This window comes from Euphorbia lathyris, chromosome 5 (assembly GCF_963576675.1).
Source record: "Euphorbia lathyris chromosome 5, ddEupLath1.1, whole genome shotgun sequence".
Taxonomy (NCBI): domain Eukaryota; kingdom Viridiplantae; phylum Streptophyta; class Magnoliopsida; order Malpighiales; family Euphorbiaceae; genus Euphorbia; species Euphorbia lathyris.
The window spans coordinates 9,628,434-9,645,051 of NC_088914.1; the positions used below are offsets into that span (position 1 = coordinate 9,628,434).

The 16,618-nt window shown below is 36.8% G+C and overlaps 1 long non-coding RNA gene and 2 other non-coding genes across 3 annotated transcripts; 1 reads left to right on the forward strand and 2 right to left on the reverse strand.

The window, feature by feature from the left end:
* Positions 1-7,646: 7,646 nt before the first annotated feature.
* Positions 7,647-7,761, reverse strand: LOC136231748 (U5 spliceosomal RNA). Its single transcript, XR_010690113.1, has one exon. It is a non-coding gene; the product is annotated as a U5 spliceosomal RNA (small nuclear RNA).
* A 4,974-nt stretch (positions 7,762-12,735) lies between these two features.
* On the reverse strand, positions 12,736-12,852 carry LOC136231752 (U5 spliceosomal RNA). Its single transcript, XR_010690116.1, has one exon. It is a non-coding gene; the product is annotated as a U5 spliceosomal RNA (small nuclear RNA).
* A 2,478-nt stretch (positions 12,853-15,330) lies between these two features.
* LOC136231154 (uncharacterized) lies at positions 15,331-16,292 on the forward strand. The gene is made up of 2 exons (XR_010689708.1): positions 15,331-15,565; positions 15,657-16,292. It is a non-coding gene; the product is annotated as an uncharacterized lncRNA (long non-coding RNA).
* Positions 16,293-16,618: the final 326 nt, after the last annotated feature.

Consider the following 16,618-nt stretch of genomic DNA (forward strand, 5'->3'; position numbering starts at 1 on the left):
AAGAGCAAGTGCACTCTATCGTACCAAGTAATACAGTATACTCACGTATAAAGATCGATCCCACGGAGATTCCGCACAATCATTAACTATCCACAAGTTTATGAAGTCTAAACGATTGAAATAAAGAGATTTGAGTTGTTTATAGCTACGAAAAAACTTTTGTTGTTAAAGCAATGGGGTAAAACACTAGGGAATCGGGTTCACTTCCTAAGTTTGAGCCAATGAAATCAATTGAAATAAGAAACCGAGGAGAAGTTCGTGGTTTTAAAGATGGTGATTTCTAAAAGAAACTTGGTGCTAAGACCTTAGACCACCTCGTTCTATTTCTTCACTCCTATTCACTTAACCGGGCCAATGGTTACTTAAATACGACAAGAAAGCGTTAAGCATCAATGAGAAATCCTAGCAATGTAATGCTAGAAACCACATCGACTTGCTATCGAGTCTAAGAATGTAGTTTTCCGTTAACCTCTTATTACTATGGTGAGTAAAAAGCGATTAACTGAAATGTGGATTAAGCTTACGTTCTTAGTTCTTTGAAATCGAATTCCTTTCGGGTGTTTATCTAATTGACTTCTAACTTGACTCAAAACATTAGAAAGATTCCCCTCATCCCTAGTAGGGAAGAATTAGTTCATGGTCATTGGGGAAACAAAACTTGAAATAAAGTGAAATGAAGTGAAACTCATTGAAAGTAGAAGATAAAGAAATGAAAGATGAACAAACTTTGATTAAAATGTGAAATCAGCTTACAAAACTAAAAGGAAATGACTTTGAAATAAGAAATTATACTTAAGAACTACAAAAAGTAACTAAAACAAGAGAAATGACAAATGCCCAAAGCTTGGCTACAACAACAATGGAGTTTCTAAGCTTAAGGATGCAAAAGGTGTAACTTTATTCTTCAAATTTCTTCTATTTATAGGCCAAATCTTGCTCCAATCAAGGTGTGATTCTGATTTTGATGATTGAAAGCCTCCAAATTACTGAAATAATGCATTTAATGGCCTTGAGAAATCAAATGGCTGAAGGATATGGGCTTGCATTGAAAGGAGGAGCCGCTCGGTGCAAGTTGCGGGCTGTGGCAGGTCTCGCCGAGACCTTCCCCTGAAATTGGCCTTTTTAGGCCAATTTCAGGAGGTCTCGTCGAGACATGCCTCTGAGCAGAAATCAGCAATTCTTCTCCAGCCTGTTGCAACGCTTTTTCGCGAATCTGTTGCATTAGGCCCTGATTGTCCAAAAATCACCATTTTGTTGTATTTTCACATGACGTTTCCTCGTTCTTGCCCTGTAACTCGCTTGGGTAAATTGCCAATCTCGTGAGGGTGTGTGAGGGTGTAAAAATTAATTAAAAACTCGTGAATTAAATTAAAATTACGTGACGGTGTGTGAAATTGTGAATTAAAGTGGATTTTAACACAAATTAACACTAAATTGATGATAAGGACGACAAAATAAACCAAATTATGACTCGATTTTACTATGAAAACGGGCGGCAACAACATCCCCAAACTTTAAGCTTTTGCTTGTCCTCGAGCAAACTAAATCCGAAAACAAAGCTAGAAGACCAATCATTCAAATAGGTTAACAAAGAGACATGATTTATTTCAATCAACAACATGGAAGATCCTAATTTCAAACCATCTGAATCATGATAAACATCTTAAACAACTCAATGATTTTTGAATTTATACTTTGGCCATTAGTGAGACATTCTTCAAATAGTTGATGCATAATGAACTCGTTAAAACACCTCACAAGGGATTCGCTCTTTACGCTCAAGTGTTTAGGGTAAGGTGTTTTCTCTCAACTTCCCGACACAAGTAATAACTACCGTGGGCTTGCATGGTCATCCAACCTCTACCACTATGCTTCCTTACTAGGATTTGATCAAAAGGACTTATTAAGGGTTGTAATGAGGGTTTAGGACGGGTGTGATTGTGATGGAAATGTGGTTTTAAGAATCTTGTTGAGTTTCTAATGTATTGAGGTGTGCATGGGTGCTTGAGTGTATTTATTCATTTTTTTTTACTATTTTCTTTTTCTCCCCCTTTTTCTAACACGTATAAACTTGGAGTTTGTGGCATATGAACGTTACATTGGGGGGGTTTGATGTGTATGAGCTAAAGAATGTATATGTTTTGCTTGGGTGCTCTTTTTATTTTTGAATTCATGGTACCCTTAAGGGGTTGGTTAGAAACTCAAAAGATTCCGGGAATTTTGGTTGGAGAGTGACGGTATTGGTTTGTAATGTGGTGGCGAAAGAAGGGTAAAGCTCAACGGGGTGAACAAGGGAAGTTGACTTTGGGTAGGTTAATGGTTTTATGTGGTGGCGAAATGAAAGAAGGCCTTAATCATATCAAATTCCTAATTCGGTGCGTGTGGTTTCGGTTAGTATTTGATGCAAGCCCTATAGTTAAAAACAAGTGTGGATCCCACATCAAAGAAAAGTAATCGAGCTATTTAATGTGCTCGTGGCTCAAAATATCTCTCCGTGGGTGAGTTTCGTGCTACAAGTAGTGTTTCAACTATAGGTGAATGTCTAATAATGAGTATAAGTTCAAAAAGAGCTATTCAAGTTTTTATTAATGACTCGATGATTTAATTTCAGAATTTTAGAATTGTTAATTGAAGGTTTATCCTATCACAAGTTAAGGCTATTCGAAACTTGGTTTTATAGTTTGTTTCGGGACATAATTGATGCTTTTGAACATGCTTGAGTTATAGGGTTTGGGTAGTGTTGCCAACACAAAAAGTAACAATTGCACAAAAAGGATACAAGCAATAAACACACAACGTATGTAATTAAAAACAACAAATATGACACTAAACACACAACTAACACATAAATACACATGTTTGCTCCATTTCCTATCTTTTATCCCCCCTCCCTACTAAGTTTAAGCCGAATTCCAAAAGGCGTAAAACAGTAGTAAAGAAAAAGTAAAAGAGAGGAAATACCAACTCAATCGGGAAGGTGCCAATTACGCTCGATGGCGTAATGTGTCATGAAGCTATCGAAGCGAGCATTGTAACGGTCATTGTCAGCTTGCGTTTGCAGGTGAAGCCGCTCCAAGCGGGCTAATGCCTCGGTGTGTTGGTTGGCAATACGCTCAAGCCCGTCCAATCGTCGACGGATGTCGGGGGCATCAGAATTAGGGGCAGGGTCAACAGTGGGCGCACTAGGACCGGCATCAGGCATAGCAGTATCAGTGGTACCTGGAGAGACAACGTTCAGCAAGTGGGCAGACACGTCCCGTGCTTGGGTCACGGGTGGTGGGAGCACGAACCGGGGGATTGTCGGAATCCGAGCTTGGAGCAGTCGGTCTGGAAGATGAGGGTTTCTTTGCCGGCTTTTTGAATCGCTTGCTACTTCGAGTTGACATCTGCAAAATGTGTTAGTGATAATGGAAGAACAACAACACAAGCAAAAATGAAAAGAAAAACTTCAACAATGCCAAATGTGTAAAAATGTAAGTTGTGGAGAAATGATGAAAGGAGTCAAATTGACGTAAAATTGAGAGAATGGGAGAAGTGGGTGAAGTGAGAATTGAAGAAATTGAGGAGTGGTTTGGTGAAATTGGGTGAAATTGGGGAAAGAAGAACAAAAACCTAGAATTCTATGTGATGGAAAATTGGGGAAGAAGGTCAAATGGGGGGGAAAATGTGAAGAATAATGGTGAAAGTAGAAGGGAAATGGTAAGTGGAGGAAGAAATGGGCGGAAATTGGAAGGAGTTGGAAGAAATTGAAGGATGATTGATGGAGTTGTAGAGTGAGAAAGTAGTTTATGGAAGTTCAAAAGAAACCAAAATAAATTAGGAATTTGGAGAGATGGAGTTAGAATTTGGGAGGTGAAAGTGGAAATAATGAGTAAAGGAAAGGATTGGGGGAGAAAGGAGGAGAATTTGGGGGGATTAATGCAATTTGGTGATAGAAGGAAGTGGGATTAGGAGAGATAGAGGAGGAGTGGGTCGAATGAAGGGGAGTGAGGTGAGAGAGAGAGTGCAAGAGAAAGAAAAGAAAGGGGGGGGGGGAATGAAAAAAAGAGGGGGGTTGTGTTTGCTGGAATCCCACTTTGGGATTCCAGGATGGTCTCAGCGAGACATTAAATGGTCTTGCCGAGACCATCGCTCGGCAGCTCCTGGAACTTAGTTCCAGGAACTGGTCTCACCTTGGGTGGTCTCGCCGAGACCCCCTAAAAGGGGGCAGAAATTACATTTCTGCCCCACTGTTTTGATGACATTCAAAGCATGTAATGGGCTTTGAGTTGTCCTTGTATTTGCTGTCGCTGGACTCAGCTTTATACTTATCAAACTTTCTGTAAGGCTTCTTAGAATATTTGTCATTCTTTCTGAACAACCTTTTCATCTTCCTTGTGAACATAGCCATTTCTTCATCATCTGTTGAGCTCCCATCAGTGGAGTCAGCTTTCATGACAAGAGCGGTCTTCTTTGCTTGCCAGTCTTTAGGAAGACTCCTGAGAATCTTCTTGATTTGTTCTTCCTCAGTGAAGATCTTCCCAAGTCTCTTGAGCTCATTTTTTATGTTCGTAAACCTTGCATTCATGTCAGATATTCCCTCATCATTGTTCATTTCGAACAGCTCGTACAGTCTCATCTGCTGGTTCACCTTAGACTCCTTTACTTTATTGGTTCCTTTATAGGTGACCTCCAGCTTCTTCCAGATCTCTTGTGCAGACTCACAACCTGAAATTTTATTATATTCTGCAGCATCGAGCGCACAGTGAAGCATGTTTATAGCCGAAGCATGATTTTGTAGCTTCTTGAGATCATCCTCTGTCCATTTGGCCTCAGCTTTAACAACTGTTAGGCTAGCCACAACTTCGACAGGTACAAATGGACCTTGGACTATGGATAGCCAGACACTCATATTTGTAGCCTGGATGAAATTTTTCATCCTATTCTTCCAGAAGGTATAGTTAGACCCGAAGAATAGGGGAGGCCGAGTAATGGACAGCCCCTCAGGTAAGATCTGAGTTGTTTGGTTTCCTGAGAGAAACCGAGTGCTGTTTTCGCCCATAGTGGGGATCAGCTCAAGGTGGTTAAACCTTTTACAGTGAGCTTTTAAGCTCTGATACCACTTGTTGGTCCCTTATAATGTTACAAGTATAGTTCCAAGGGGGGGTTAGGAACTATTTAAAAAAATTTAATTAGGGCAGACTTCTTTTTCGTGAGAAAAAGGTTTTAACAGCGGCGCTGAGTGAATAGCAGGATACTGGCTTAGTCAACTGGTGACTAGGTCAGTTTCTTTACTTGAGTCATGAGATAGCACTTAGAGTCTATTCCTGAGCTCAGATATTCAATGCGCACAACTCAGCTTGACCTCTTTACTTGGTCAGTTTTTGTTTAAGCAAGCAATAAATATATAAAGGAGTTTAAGGTTAGAAATATGTTACTCAGCAGATTTATCCAGGTTCGGCCTCTAAGCCTACGTCCTGTCCCCGGAACACATTCCGAGCTTTCGAATTCTCTACTGAGCTCTTTAACGGTAGAGCATCAAACCTTTTACAATCTTAGAAACTGAGTATAACAAGAGTACCTTCCTCTATACCTCTACTCAATCCTAATCTCTCGCTGAGTACTATAACCGAATACTCAGCCTCTCCTTTCTAATTCTAGAAATGATAAGTGTTTGTCCTAAACAACGATTGCTAAGACACCTTAGATGATTGAATAATCACTCTAGACTTTTACACAAAAGATATGAAATTTAGTGTAAGATTGCTTTGCTTTTTCTTGCAGAACTTTGCGTAGAATTTTGGTCAGCGTAATGGCTTGATCAAGTTCTGTATGGAATGAAGCAACTGAAGGGCTCTATTTATAGAGACGTCTGAGGCATCTCTCATTTCGAATTTCGAAATAACCGTTGGAGGGAAACGGCTTCCTGTCGTTGTCATCCTGTCTTGCCCAGAGCTCTCGGCCAATCAGATTTAAGTATCTTCTGTCCTCGGTCAGCTTTTGGTCAGTGTGGCAGAATGTCTCTCCATTTATGGTAAGGTCAACTAGACAGCATTCTGTGTCTTCTGAACTTTACCCAAAGTGGAAACACTTTGTCTGGAAGTTGTTCTTGCTCAGCTGCTGTCTTGTACTCTTTGTCGAATCAACTCAGCAGCTTCGTCCCGAAGTTGTTCCACGAAGGTCTTCTAGATCCTTCTTCCGCTGAGTTGCGTTTTGCACATAACGACAGCGTTTTGACATACGCGGGCCGAGTTGCCTTAAACTGTTTGACTTGGGCTTTGACTTCCGTATTGGGCTTTGGGCCTTTTAATCTTTGTGTCTTATAAACAATTTAACTCAACATTGAACAAACACATTAGTAGAATAAATCAAAGCATTTAAACTTAGTGTGTTTAGAATATTCTTTTAATTACACTTAAACAATTTTGTCAAATCAAAATTATGTGGAAAGGTGTTTCAACAACTTGTTTTGATATTTGTAATTGATTATTGTGTAGGGGAACGCGATTTCCGACGCCATTCGGGCTATCTTTAGGGATTCATATAGGTGTTGCCTTACCGGAAGTGACGCTCCGGAAACCGTAGGAATTGACAAACCACGGAACTTACGGGCCCTAATTTCTGATCTCAAGCATTAGACACGTCTTGACTAGGAACCACGTAGTCTAAGTACTTCACGGGTCGGTCACACTACATGTAGTCGTCATTGCAAGAGTAAATCATTAACCGTATATATATTGGGAGTCATTGTTTATCATATTTATAAGTTATCACCATCCGTATCATTTCGTAGAGTTTTTGTTATATAAATTTGTCTCACTTGTAGCTAGGAGTAGTTTGTAGTTGTTCTCCGAATCAACTCAAAGTATTCACCGCTTAGATAACGTATAAAACCGAGTCGTTTAATACTTGTAGTTATAAATCCCGTGGATTCGATACCCGGTCTTAACCGGATTATTACTTGATACGATGGGGTACACTTGCCTCTAAGTAGTAGCGTCTAGTAGAGATAGAGCATTTAGGAAGATCACATCCATAGTCGTAACGCATTTATCATAATATATATTTCGTAAGCTCTACCTAGCCGTACGCTCACATCAATTATAAAACACAAATATTTTTGTTCCTATTATAAAAAAGGATTTCGTGTTTTTTATAATTTAATAATAGAATTGGAGATTAATATTTATAAATTCAGTGAATTTTTTGAATTTTTTTGTCCAATTTGTACGTATATTTTTATTTTTTTCACATCCCAACATATATTTATTATTTGTTACTGATAAATGACGCACATGTAAATTGTAGATAATAAAATTAATGACCAAGAAGACAGATTAATAATTATTTCTCAAATTGACATATGTAGATGACAAGATTAATGATCGAGAAGACAGTTTGATGAATTATTTCTCAAATTTATCAACGTTGTGGATAAAATTGTTTTTCGTTTCCAACATTAAAGGTAGAGGTATTTACCTTGACCCATTTCAAACCATACCCCTATATTCTTTAAAACGAAATAGTTTACTCAAGCTAACCCGAAATTAATACTATCACAATAATTAATAATTAATTTGACAGTGTATATAATTTATTTTACTGAGACGAAAGAAAACAAATAGCAGGCAGAATAGACAAATTTTAACTACATTTAGTGTGGACCAATCCCAGAAAAGGAAGGCCCTCCAAAAATAGGCGTATGCCGCTCTTTGCGGCGCGCACACGGTATTCTTTAGTAAAAGGCGAAAGAATAGTTCGCTATGTGCTCACCGCGCGGCTGCGTGATTCATAACTCCATTCACTTGCTGTTTTATACTCGCATGTTGGACTTCTGACGTTTATTTTATTCGATGTGGGATATCACCTTCCACTATTTCTTTCTGCCTCTAGTTTTTTTTGCTGATTCAATCCAATCCCAAATCTTTATTTGTTCACCTCTCTCGCATTCTCATAGAAATTAATTTGAAGTTCTTTTCTGAACTTCAACTATTTAACATCTTAATTAATCATAAAAGTGATAAAAGTTGGTAACAATAATTAATTTCCAAATCCAAATTTAGATATCAACTCAACCTTAAAGTTAGAATCATTGATAGATTAGTTCAAATTTGACATACTTTTAGTGATCTGATTCGTATGATGATCGATGGGCTGTTGATCAATGAGGAAGTGGGACGACAGGGCAGCGGTATTACTGTCGATGAATAGCGACTGCGGGGCAGCAACGTTGCTACTATAGGCGGCAGTAGTCCGATTTGCGGCAGCAGGCAAATTTGCGGTGGCAGGACCCGAGGCAATGTTGAACGGAGAATCAAATCTCCATCCGGACGAGGGTTGGAGTGAAAAAGTCGATTCAGTCACATACGTGAAGGAGGGAGGAAGGACAGCAGCGCCGTTTACTTACCGGATTGACGGCATGGAGGTCGGATTGTATGCAAAAGACGCGGGTACCATTGGAGAAAGGTCTGATAGCGACTGCGGGGCAGCAACGTTGCTACTATAGGCGGCAGTAGTCCGATTTGCGGCAGCAGGCAAATTTGCGGTGGCAGGACCCGAGGCAATGTTGAACGGAGAATCAAATCTCCATCCGGACGAGGGTTGGAGTGAAAAAGTCGATTCAGTCACATACGTGAAGGGGGGAGGAAGGACAGCAGCGCCGTTTACTTACCGGATTGACGGCATGGAGGTCGGATTGTATGCAAAAGACGCGGGTACCATTGGAGAAAGGTCTGACGCAAGCAGGTCAGCAGACGAAGCGAAAGCGGTAGCAACCGATACCATGTTGAATGTAAGAAGGAGATAGAAAAGATAATTAGGTTTAAAGAATTAAGATTAAGGGATTATAATAAGTTTGAGTTTAACCAAGATAATTAACACATATTATAGACAAATATAAACTCTAGTTATTATCATAATAGATATGATAAATTATTCTAATTATGTGCAATGGTTGTGTTAGTATTTGAGGATTGGTAAGAGATAAGTACGGATAATTATCTCTAACATATCTTAATAGGTAATGTATCATTTTTTGTTGACACGAAATTAACACGCAAATTTTTAGGTTAGGTTAGGATTGACATGTGTTAGCAACGATTTTTTGTTTGAAATTACCGGCTGATATATTTCTTTCTATAATTTGCTCTCTGATGACTTCTGATAACCTGAATTAATGAACAATCGTCAGAAAGGGAACAGGAATTCGGCGAACCCTCTCTGATGCTAAAGTTAGTAGGTATTGGAAGAATTACTAGACTAACGTGAGGCAACACCGTAAAGAGTTTAGTTAAGAAGTAATGTACATGAGATAGCTAAGTTCTAAGCTATTTATAGGCAGAATGTTTGTATATCTGGACATGTGGCGTTACTGGATTGGTCCTCGAACCCTATATTTCCGTTCTGAAATATATGTGAACTTGGAGAGCCTACCTTTGAAGTCTAGCATTCTTATTGGTCCACATGTCCCCTTTAGGCAGCTCCTGAAGAGAAGATATTTAATTGAAAGTCAGTGCTTTGACTGAAGCTAGGTTCGCTTATATGCCTTAATTGGGCTAGACCTAAGTGCTTATTTCGGAATGAGACCAAGCCTTTTGACTTACGGTCCAATAAAATGATACCGTATCACCGGGTAATTTCAACATTGACTTTTGTGAATTTTGAAAGCGTCCTAGAAAAGCAGATTCTCAAAATTGAAAATTATTAACTAACTGACTTCTAACCAAACAATTGTGAAGAGGATCAAGGGATGAAAAAATCCTTTAAATGTTTTTAGTTCCACTCCAGAAAGCTTTACTAGCTTTGCAAGGACTAATAAAAGTAAATCAACTCAATGAATTGAATTGTTTTATTTTTGTTTATGTTTGAAATGTTTTGAGTATAAGAACGGAAATATCAGAAAACTGTTGAAAATTACGAAAGAAATTTGATAATCTGTAAATAAATTGTATTTAACAAATTTAAAATTTAAGCAAATTGAATTAGAAACTTGCAAACAATGAAAAGAACTTGAGTAGAAATTGATGTAATCTTGGATCGAAACTTGAATTAACGAACCGAAATTTTGGTGTGAATGTGAAAAACTTGGAGAATAGAGGAAGAAGAATAAGACAGAGAATAAAAGGAACAAAAATGCTGGAAAAAAACAGTTTGGCTTTTTTTGTGTTTTGATACGTTGTTGTTTTGTAAGTCTTCGAGTGAAAAACTAAGCTTTTTATAGTTACTGCTAGCACAAATCCATTGGAAGCAGGTCTCTCGATATTTTGGCTGAAAATTTTATGGCACGTCTTCCTCCTCTTGGGGAATTAGGGATTCAACCTTAGAACGTGGATTGGAGTCAGTTAGAGCTGTTAAAAATTAATTTCTAAACAGACACGTTTTTCGCGACTCTATGCACACTTGTTAGAAAAATATTTATATCTTACTTAATACTACTCTATTTTGGCTCTATAAGTAGTTTATGAACTCGTAACGAACTAAGAAACCACGATTTTAATGTAGTCATCATGACTCTTCCAATTTCCAGTTCAAAAAATTAAATCCCCAAAAAGAACTTGATGATGAAAAATAAGCACTAAATGACTTGTTCTTTCTTCCAACGCTCTTAAAAACTAGGTTTTTTATTCTCACTTATATTTTATGATCTTAGGGATCAATAAATCATAATTTTGTTAATCCCATTATTGAAACTAAACTAAAATATAATTTTTAAAATTATATCCTAACATGTTACCTATAAATGACACAAATATTTAAAATTATTATTATGTTTTTTCGGCTTTTCATATACACCTTTGATAATAAAATTCAATTATTATTTTGTAAACATGAGTCAAAACTCGCATATAGTTGTAAATGCATTATATGACCCTCCAACATAATATTAGTATTAACATATTAATCCAAAAATGACATAAAATAAAATATGCAACCGAAAACAAAAAAAAACATAATCGCATTATGATAATTTTTGGAGAAGTAACCCGAAATTAATACTAACCCAATAATTAATAATAATTGACCATGATGTTAAAAGCTTCGGAGTAGATCCAAGTATATTGGAGAAACTAACCCGAAATTAATACTAACCCAATAATTAATAATAATTGACCATGATGTTAACAGCTTCATAATACATTTTTAAGGTTAAAATATAAGGTGTTCGCTATGGTTACTTTGTTTTTTACAAAGTATCGTTACTTGGTGTGGTTTTTACCATTGGATTAATTTTATGCTCTATCATCTAATGGTGAAAACCACACCAAGTAACGGTACTTTGTAAAAAACAAAGTAACCATAGCGGGCACCTATATTATAAAAATTAAAAAATATATTTAATTTTAATTAAAAGTTTTTGTTATTGGTTGCACTTGCTAATTAATTTTTTATCTAATATTAAAGAGTGCAGGGGCTCGGGGGATCTGGGTCCCTCCAGCCACCGGAACCACCATGACCATGGGTAATTCGGATCCTCATGTCTCTACAAATTGTCGTTCCACCCCCAGTTTCTAAGAAATTTAGATTGAGTGTTGAATTAGCACCGCAAAATTGGTTCGGATCCAGTTAGGTCCTCCCTAAATCCGAAACTCCATTTTTTTGTCAATCCAATTTTCTAATTTTTATGGTCCGTTAGACTATCATTAAATCTAAAATTCTAATTTTTTTTGTCCGTCCTTAAATCTAAATTTCTAATCTATTAGGCCTTTTCTAAATCCAATTTTTTTCTACTAGAAACCGATTTAGCAAAAAAAAAAAATTTACACACCACGTGTAAAATCGGCCCCCTCAAACGAACAATCTTGTATTCACCACTGAAAGAGTGAATCAGAACTTCAGAACCTCACGTAATAAAAAAAAGGCCTAATGCACAAATAACCCTCTGAATTTGTCCAAATGTTGCAACTACCCCCTCCAACTTTCAATTGTAACAACTTACCTCTTAAACTTGTCCAATTGTAAAACATAACCCCAAATTGGGATTTTTTTTACCCCTTACTTAAAGCAACCGTAAAAACATTTCTTCGGATTCGTATCACGCCAAAGATTTGATTATCACACTCCACGAGTGTTGCAGCTTTTGTATTTCACGTGTTTCTTCAATTGCAATCCATGTCAGCAATTTGGGGTTATGTTTTACAATTGGACGTGTTTCTTCAATTGCAATCCATATCGGCAATTTGGGGTTATGTTTACAATTGGACAAGTTTGAGGGGTTATATTTTACAATTGGACAGTTTGAGGAGTAAGTTGTTATAATTGAAAGTTCGGGGAACAGTTACAATATTTGTGTTTCTTCAATTGCAATCCATATCGGCAATTTGGAGTTATGTTTACAATTGGACAAGTTTGAGGGGTTATATTTTACAATTGGACAATATCCATATCGGCAATTTGAGGTTATGTTTACAATTGGACAAGTTTGAGGGGTTATATTTTACAATTGGACAATTTTAGGAGTAAGTTGTTATAATTGAAAGTTCGGGAACGGTTACAATATTTGGACAAGTTCATCAGGTTATTTTTGTAGTAGGCCTAAAAAACATCTATGGTGAATAATGGAACAAAGGAATACTTTTTTACAAATTCTAAAAAACATGTGATCTATTATGAAATAGAAGGAACAACTTGTACTCAAGAAACATTTTAATAGTTGAAGTACAATTCAGATAATTAATCAATTTATTCCACAGCAGCAAAAAAAAAAAAAAACAAGTAGCAGGCAAGTTAGACAAATTTAAACTACATTTAGTGTGGACCATCCCCAGAAAGAGGAAGGCCCTCTAAAAATAGGCGTATGCCGCTGTTTGCGACGCGCACACGGTATTCTTTAGTAAAAGGCGAAAGAATAGTTCGCTTTGTGCTCACCGCGCGGCTGCGTGCTTTATTAAGCCTTTCACTCGCTCTTTTATACTCAAATGTTGGACTGCTCACGGTTATAGTTTCCGATGTGGGATTTTAGAATCTTAAAACGCTCCTTCCACTATTTCTGTCCTTTTGCCTCTAGTTTTTCTTTTGCTGATTCAATCCATCCCAAGTCTTATTTGTTCACCTCTCTCTCTCTCATAGAAATTAATTTGAAGTTCTTTTCTGAACTTCAACTATTTAACATCTAAATTAATCATAAAGGTATAAAGGTGAAAAAAAGTTGGTAAAATAATTAATTTAGACCAAATCGAAATTCAAGTATCAATTCAATCTTGAAGTTAGAATATTTGATAAATTAGTTCAAATTTGACATATGTTCACGTATTAAAACGGATTAAATTTGGATTAATTTGTCAAACAGTACTAATTCCAAGACTGAATTAATATCTAAACTTCGATTCGGCTAAACTGATTATATATGTTAATTTAAAGAGTATTTTGACTCTTAATTCGATTCTTCATCAAAGACACTACGGGGGTGTTTGGTGGCTGCTTTTCGACCTCATGTTTGCCTTTTCACTTTGAAAATGAGAGTTTAAGGTGTTTGGTTAGACACCCCATGTTTGCCTATTGTAGCCGAAAAGTAGCTTTTTATAAAAGCAGGGACTCATTGCTTTTGGAACAGCAGCCTTTTCAAACAGCAAACAGTAACAGAAAACAGCAAACAGCAGATAAAACAAACGGACCCTACTTCTATTTTGAAGTAATGTTCAAAAATAAAGAGAATAGCAGAAAGATGTTGGAAATTACGAAAGAAATTTGATAATTCGTAAAAATATTGTATTTAACAAATTTAAAACTTGAGCAAATTGAATTGGAATCTTGTAAATATTGAAAAGAACTTGAATAAGCTTGTGGAAATTGATGTAAGCTTGAACCGAAACTTGAGTTAACAAATCGGAAGCTTCATGTGAACGTGGAAAACTTTGAGAATATAGGAAGAAGAAGACAGAGAAGAAAAGGAAGAAGAAAAAAAGAAGGAAAACAGTTTGTCGCTACCGGATTTTTCGAGCACGAACGCCGGAAGCTAAATCGTTTAATCGTTTTTTTCTGGTTAAAACTAACTATTTTTTAGAGTCGCCACCAATCAGAATTAAGGCGTGATTGGACACCGGAAATGGTTGAATTTTAATGGATAAGGGGGTCTGCGAAATAGAGATTTTTGGTTCGTTTGTCGGTTACGTGTAGGGAAGAAAAACTTGATTAATCACCCTACCCCGCCCAAATATTGATACTAAAAAGGTGTGGTTTTTGTGTTAAATTTGTTTGATTTATCTCAATTTTATTTGTACTTTCATAATATAATAAAGGCATATAATTTAATTACATGATTAATGTCGTAGGTATTTAATATTTATGTAACGTTAAATCATTAATTGTATCCTTTTAATTTTATAATTTGGACAACATTTAATTCGCATTTATATAACATATAACTACGAATTAACACGTTTAATTTTATATAATTAGGGTAACGGTTAATTCATATTCCTATAACATAGAACTGTGAATTAACTCGTTCAGTTTTTGTTTATTTAGTACCGTTTAATCCTTATTTCTATAACATAGAACAACGAACTATCCCGTTACTTTTTTTTCATTTTTTTATACCCTTGTAGCACATACATATAAATGGAAACATTCCGCGTTAATTAAGTTTTAATTTTTTTATTATCGTTTTCATACCTCTATGACATAAAGATATAAATCGATTCATCTTAACTTTATAGTGTACACGTTTGGTTTATATCCCTATGACATAGAGCTATAAATCAAGTCGTTTAATTTTTTCGTAAAAAGAAAAAGGTAGATTAAATTTAACCATATGAAAACAAATGATATTTTACTAATGATATAACACATGTGTTACGTGAAAATAAATTGGTTGAACGATGTAAGTAATATGAAATTAAGTAGTGAATGGTCCAAATTAGAAATGAATTAAAAGGGGTTGGAAGGTTAAATTAGAATTTTAGACAATTAAAAGAGGGCCTAATCTAGCTTAACTCAAATAATCAGGGACTTAATGAAAACATGAGGGATTTAATTACAATTTGGATTAACAAAGGAAATTAAAGGTAACATGGGGGGAGTTAAATTGAAGAATAAAAAATAAAAAGAGTCAAATTGGTGAACTAAATAAACAGGGAGGGGGCGAAATGTAATTAGGAGGGGTCGAATTGAAACAAACAAAAATGAAAAGAGTCAAATTGGAGAACTAAATAAACAGGGAGGGGGCGAAATGTAATTAGGAGGGGTCAAAATGCAATACGGAGGGACTTGATCTAAACAGTTAGAATGATGGGGCCGAATTCACAAATTATAGAAAAAAGAAAGGAGCAATGTGGGATTTTGCAAGGGTAATTTGGGAATCTAAAATAATAGGGTATATATTCGGCATTTTAGGGTTTTTTCTCCATTGTTATCGTGTGGCTTCCCCCCTTCTCTTTCTCTTTTCTCTTGCGCAAAGAATTGCGATCTCCGCCCCAGCTTGCTCCGCCGCCTCCTTGCTCTGCCGACCGTGGAGTTTCCGTCGTCCCGACAGCGCCGGAGCGTCCCTCTTTCTCTCCGTCTCCTGTTTCGCAGCCGAGCACCGGATCTCTCTCCTCCTTCGCGTTTTGCGCAGATTCGCTCCGATCCGTCCATCCGCGGCCAATCCATGGTAAGTCTTCGCCTTTTCCCCCTATTCCCCCTCTTCTTTTCTCAGTTTCCAGCATGTGGTTCTGATGGCCACTTTTCTCTGGCGTTTGCAGGTGAAACGAAGCTGAACCGCTTCCGATCCGTCCTGTTTAAGGGGTTTATAGGCGACTTGACGCCCCCGGAGAGCGGACAGCCGTCACTTGGCGCTTCCGACATACCTAAAAGGTCCGATCCACCCCCGATCTGGTTTCTCCTAAGGTAAATCGGGTCTGAGATATATTTTTTTTGTTTATGTTCGTTCCTTCCCCGTTTCTTAACTTTTTCTCGTGTTTTTTCTGAGTTCCTGGAGCTCGGGATGCAGATCTTGGTGACTTATTAATTTGTTACGGACCAGAAGACGCAGGGATGGTTGCTTGCATTTTTTTTTGTTACGAATGTTGTGCTCAACTTGTATCCTGATGACATTTATGGGGTTTTCCAGATTTATTAATGAAGAAATCCGTCTCCTTGTTAGTTTGTAATTCATTTTTTGTCTATGGTTCACTGAATCTGGTGTTATTGTAAAAAAGGGTCTCCTTTTTTTATAAAGTTGGTGTTGCTATCCTTGGTTTTTGGAGTTTTAGGGTTTTCACTGTAATAAAAATGTCATTTTTATTATAAAGCTTTTGTCTTTATAGGTGGTTTTGGGGTCTTAGGGTTTTCACTGTAATAAAAAGATCATTTTTTTATAAAGCTTCTGCCTTTATTCATGCTTTCAGGATCCTATTTTCCACTGTAACAAAAAAAGTCCATTTTTCATAAATTTCTGTTTTTTTCCATGGTTTAGTTAAAGATTCCAGAGTGGTGTAAAAAGTGAAAGGAGGAAACTTTAGTGTTTAGACATCTTAAAGGGTTCTTTCAAATCTGGAAAATAGGTGTATTTTCCAGATCTCTTAGATCTTTTGCATTTTTGAGGCCTTTTGTTTGGTTTCCAGAACCTGGAAACCAGAAAAAGGTCTTTAAATGCCCTTCCCTTGATGTTTAGACATTAAAGCTTCCTCCTTTTTTTTATTAAGGACATAGATCTGAGACCATT